The sequence below is a fragment of the Battus philenor genome, unplaced genomic scaffold (genome assembly GCF_028537555.1).
Source record: "Battus philenor isolate CCGP_79_NKW_IND1 unplaced genomic scaffold, ilBatPhil1.0.hap1 SCAF_10, whole genome shotgun sequence".
Classification (NCBI taxonomy): domain Eukaryota; kingdom Metazoa; phylum Arthropoda; class Insecta; order Lepidoptera; family Papilionidae; genus Battus; species Battus philenor.
In genome coordinates this window covers 3,074,885-3,081,247 of record NW_027181662.1, presented here as the reverse complement: position 1 = coordinate 3,081,247, position 6,363 = coordinate 3,074,885, and positions in this window count along the sequence as shown.

Below are 6,363 nucleotides of genomic sequence, written 5' to 3'. Positions count from 1 at the left end.
CATTTTCATTATAATCATGTCCATAGCTGTGCTACATATAATACGTGATGTCCCATATATCAACGTCAATTCGAAATCAAGTAATAGGGCGACATATATACAGATGTAACGACGTTGGTCGCGGGTTCAATTCCCGGGTTCAATTGCCACTACTCTTAAATCATAATATCACAGTGCCATTGCCAATCTGACTAATAAGCGCGGCCATTATGCTATATCTTGCTAAAGATATCATTGGGAGATAAGCCTTGCTGTGGGTGTCTATGGTTTTGTTTTCATTTTTGGGACAGGGATATAAACCTTCCTATGTCCTGTTTTCTATCATTCTCACAGCATTCACCCATATTACATTCACGCACCGTCTCCCATCCCTCGTCATATTGTTCGTTACACGGTTTTATTATGCTTATTTACATAACACCACTCTGCAACAAAACCCCAAAAAATGTGTGGCGTCTCTCTTCTACCAAAAGGGAAGCAATGCTCCTACCCATTTTTACTTCACAGGCCACTCTAAGCTCTCCATATACAGGACAGCAAGTAATTGCGTGCACCACGGTCTGGTTGTTCCCTGGGTCATAGATGCACGAGCGACTCCCTTTGAGCTTAAACCTATAGAGGTACTCTGAGAATCACCCATGACATTTGGGTCAGATACGTTTCCAGCTCCACTGTACTGAAGAACAACCTTTTTGAAGCCATTTCACCTTCAACATACCACCTATTCCATTCACCAAGCGTGTCTAACCTCAACTATCGCTTGATGAACGAAACGGGGCACTCCTCGTATTCCGATCTTCTTTTAATCTTTAGGGCCGCGTCCTTGGCTAGCTGATCCGCCTTCTCATTGCCGTCCAACCCCGCATGCGCTATCATCCAACGCAATCTTATATCCTTCTTTTTCTCTCTCGCTTTCACAATATTCTCCTTCACTCTCAACGCTAGGGGATGGAGGGTGTCAGGTCTTGTGACGGTTTGGAGGGTGGAGCACGAGTCGCTCATCAGAGCAATGGACTGAGCCGATCCGCTGGCCGCGTACCCACTCCCTTCTGCTTATGCCAGCAGCTTTGCCTGGTATTCAGTGCAGAAGTTGCACAACTTGAATTTTTTTCAATACGGCGCCCTGCATAACGCAGATGGCCGCACCCGCCTTATCATCTATGCGGCTGCTGTCTGTAAATCACAAGATCAGCTATATCATCTGTACATGAACAAGAACCTCGTTGACTTTATTTGAGATTTTCTGAGTCTTCTGCCTGAAGAATGCCAGCACGATGTCATCTGCAACGCCTGGCACTGTGTTCCGCTCTTTACCACCTCCAAGAGAGGACTAATGACGAAGGTCCAGAAGGTTGGACTCACCTATGGATCCATGTACGCACCCCTTGGTAGTCGCTCTGGTCCCGGTTTGCCCCCGCGCGCCGTATGGACGCTTTGCGGTCGTTAAAATAGCTGTCAACAAGACGCTGCAGTATCGCGGGGCAGTGAGTTTTTGCCATTCTGCACCTTATAGCAGGCCACCAGGCGTTATCGAAGGCTCCATCTATGTCCAATGATACCAGCACCACGACCTCACTCTCTTTCAACAGAGTCCAGAGGTCCTGTATCAGATCACAGAGACTCTTCAGTAGTCCTCTGCGGCTTAAAGCCGTACTCTGGTGTCTACTGAAGGCGTGGTACACTACCACCGGATACTACGGACCATCAACTTCTCCAGGAACTTGCCCATGCTGGACAAGAGTACAGTGGGCCTGTAGGATTTCGAGTGCGTGTAGTCCTCCATTTCGGGCTACGGCAACAATGAAATTCTAGAAAATTAATTAAAACAATCTGTCGTAATCAAGAGTATATGGTTTGTTTTATAAAAAAGTACTGCTTTTTTATTCAAATTTAGGCTATTGAAGTAAATTTACATTTCATATTAATGTTTCTCACGGTAACATGAATTTGAAAATATATGTTATCATACTTTTCCTACAGAAATTATATCACATGGCAGCTATAAAGTGGTTTTTGAATTGCAATTTTTTTTTTAAATTAATTTTACGGTTTTAGCCACTATTCAATCTATCACCTGATTTTGGTTTGATGTTAATGTATGGGAAACTTTTTGTGTTTTTGTATAAACAAGGACACGTGACATTATTTCATCTGTGAGTTTTAAATATTTGTTAAAATCTTGTTTTCGAATTTTGTTTAGTAAACAATTTAACCCGTCTCAACATTGTTATTTAGAATTTAAGATAAATGTATTAGAGTAATTATTTTTTGTTGTAGTTAATTTCCATTCATTGTTGATTATTGTATGTATTCGATATATATTTTAGCATCTCCATCTGTATGTTACGAATATATAATCAGACATTGTATTCTACTGGAGATATTACTTAATATGTTGCTTACATACCTACTACATTCAAAGCACTTCTTTGGTTGAGTAGGTTTATTTTATTGTACATGATACTACTATATAAAAGTGTAATATCTAAATATAATATATAATTTCAGATATATTTCATTATATGGAATTAAATTATAAATATTCAGAAAAGTGTTTATACAAATATGGTTTAGACATTCGCTATGTTTTATCTGTATTATAAATTAATATTATGGAGGTAATTTTTCATTTTTACAATTCATTGCAATCGCATTTATATATATAAATAAACAATGTCATCTGTCTAGATGCATGTGAATTTTAATGTCCTACAAGTGTTAAATTTTACTTCGATTATTTAGCAATTTGTGTTCATATACATTATTTATGGCTCCATTATCAAGAATAATCTAATATTGAAACTATCAGCGGTTTCATACAGATAACTTAGATCACAATCCATTAAAACAGTGTTACCTTGGGACAATAAACATTTGAATCGTGTTTGAGATAATTGTATGTTTTGGTACAAATCAATGGTCCTCTATTGCTGTATACTAACGTCGAAATAGTTAAATTTAAATACGGCTAATAAAGATGACTGCAATACCCAGCGATTAATAATGCACATAGACTTTTGGAAAGAGACAATCGGCTTATTTCGGCTTCCTCACTATCTCTGTCCCACACTACCTATGTGACGTTTTGTCACTCGTAATTCGTGCGACAGAGATAACGCTTTACGAAATTAGCCAATTGTCTCTTTCCAAATGTCGATGTGCAATATTTATCGCCGGTACTGTACATACATGTATTTTAAATTTTTCAGTTGAATTTTTTCAGTAATCCTATGGAAGAAATATTAATGTAGAATTTATTTAAATATATACATAATTGTTTATGAACGCGAAGTATTACATGTTTTTTTTTTTAATTAGAAAATGTACATTGTTGCCATAGTATGAAATAGATTGTATCGCTTCGAACTGAGGACCTCCCAGGAAGCATTCAAGCGAAGCTTCAGGCGAAGCTGGATGTGAATACTGCAACATAAATGCTGAACCGTGCAGTGAACTGGTGTGAGGGTGTGGTTTCAACATAAGTAAATTGACAAAATTGTTTTAATAAAATAAAAAGTAAAATCACCTACTACTGCCACGAATTGCGTTTTATTTACTTTCTATTAAATTGAATGCGCTTTAGAGCTATGATAGTTCAGCAGTCGAGGTTTGAGACTAGGGATTTTAGGTCGCGACACAAAATTTTATATAATTTACATTTTGTATATTAGTTATATACAATTGCCACTGCACACAAACAAGTTACCAGAAAATGGGCAGTAGCATTTCTGCGTATTATACCACACTGCGATCGCCAACCAGTCTTTCAAACGTGGCGATTATAGTATATCCTACCACAGATATCTTTGGGGGAGATCTAATGGTCTAAAGGCGTTTTTTAAATCGTTATTATTAATTCGGGATTTTATTCTAATTAGAATATGTCAATCCTATTGTGATAATTATACAAGTCACAACCTTTTAAAGTTTAATAATCATTGCGGAGATAAGACTTTCCATTTACAAAATAATAAAGTAGCATAGTATCTAGTAGATTTTGATAAAAACGTTTGTTTATAAGCGTATCTGTAATTAGTGAAGAATAAACGAAAACCTTTTAGTTAAATATTTTCAAGTTTTTTTTTGCTAAATTTCGAAAAGAAATACAGTCTAAATTGTCTAAAGGTTGCATATACGTATGAATGTCATGAAGAAATTAGTAGTGTGGTTATTTGTTCGTCTCAAAGTTTCTTTGTTCTATTACAAATTACTAAGGAGCTGTTTTAAGCACTCAGCAGGTTTGGTCTGTCTCGTCCACTCGCATCCTGAGATATTTTTATATAAACGTGTTTTTCATATTAACAGGTTGCCAAATATCTCCCTTCCGCATTTTAGCTCTTTATTCAATGCTTTATAAAAAGTGTTACAGTGATCGGATTTAGTTCAAATATGCGCCGTTTTGTTCGATAATCTGTTTCCATCTAGACGGCAACTTCATAATACCTCCCTCGTAGAAGCCCCCCTCCTTATCTGCGAAGAACTCGGACAGCCACTTTTCACAAACCTTTTTTGAGTTCAACTTTACACCACCAAGGGCGTTCGCCATGGACAGGAACAGGTGGTAATCACTTGGCGCTATGTCCGGGCTATATGGTGGATGTGATAAAACCTCCCATCCGAGCTCCCGTAGCTTCTGACGAGTCATCAACGAAGTGTGTGGTCTGGCGTTGTCCTGGTGGAACACTACACCCTTCCTGTTGGCCAATTCTGGACGCTTCTGGTCGATCGCCTGCTTCAAGCGGTCCAGTTGTTCGCAGTAGATGGTAGAATTAAGCGTCTGGCCATATGGGAGCAGCTCATAGTGGATGATTCCCTTCCAATCCCACCAAACACACAGCAAAACCTTCTTGGCCGTCAATCCCGGCTTGGCCACTGTTTGGGACGATTCACCGGCCTTCGACCACGACCGTTTTCGCTTGATATTGTCGTATGTGATCCAATTTTCGTTGCCAGTCACCATCCGCTTCAAGAATGGGTCGAGTTCGTTCCGTTTCAGCAGCATATCGCAGGCGTTGATTCGGTCCAGAAGGTTTTTTTGCGTCAAATCATGCGGCACCCAAACATCAAGCTTTTTTTGTATCCAGCCTTCTGCAGATGGTTTAAAATGGTTTGGTGACTAACTCCCATCTCCTGGGCGATGTCACGAGATGCCACATGCCGGTCTAACTCGATGTAGTCCATGATTTGATCGGTATTTGTCGTCACAGGTCTTCCGCCGGCTGGCTTATCCATGGTGTCGTTTTCGCCGGCTCTGAATCGTCGAAACCATTCCTCCGCGGTTCGAAGTGATAGAGTACCATCCCCCAAAACACCATTAATCTCACGGAACGTTTCTCTAGCGGATTTGCCTTTAACGAAGGAAAACTTTAAAATAGCGCGAATTTCGGCGTTAGTGAACTCCATGTTTACACGTCTATAACTGTTGAACGCAATATCCAAACTAATCATGCATAGCGTCGTTTTGTAGGTTATGTCAAGACCTTTCAAATTATGTATAGTATTGCCAGATACGAGCTCTGTAGCGCTTTGTACATAGCCGCGAAATTCAAAAGACAAAAAGGCGGAAGGGAGATATTTGACAACCTGTTATTTGCCCGTGGAGTACCCAGAAATTATCCGACCATCTGGAATACTAAATAAAACACCTCACTCCACAGTGCATCATATTCGCACAACGCCCGGACCTCCAATGCACTGCATGCCTCGAAGATTAGCACCGGACAAAATGAAGATTGCTAAACAAGTTTGGAGACGAAAGAGAAAATAAAGAACTCAGGCAGACCAGATCAGGACGCAGAGTGAAATTCACAAATTTTAACAGCCCATGAAACGGTCTTTGGAGGGAAGTGATGTGGGCAACAACACAAATGTCATATAAATGTATGAATAAGAAGAATGACATAAGAACGTCGAACGAATATTATTATTATTAATTGGACCACTCTACAATCTCCACGAGCCAGCACTTCAACTTTAGACAAAAAAATTTCGAACATATTATCTCCGATTATTATATAATATATTATTATTATTATTATATGATATATATAGTAATAAGATAATTTATTTATAAATAATAAAAGTTAGGAACTTTATTCTGATTCCTACAAAATACCTTAGGATCACATATGACAGCGAGCAATGTATAAAATCGTGGGTACACAGATTTTGTACATTGCTCGCTGTCGTATGTGTATTATCTCAATTTTTTTATGATAAATACTTATTATACAAGATGATTGGTTATAGATGTAAAGAAGTGAATGTATAACTCAATTTCTGTCAATGTATGGTACGCCTTATGAACTCAATTGTTTCTGAAATATTAAATAACAAAGATAATATGGTACAAACAAGCATTTT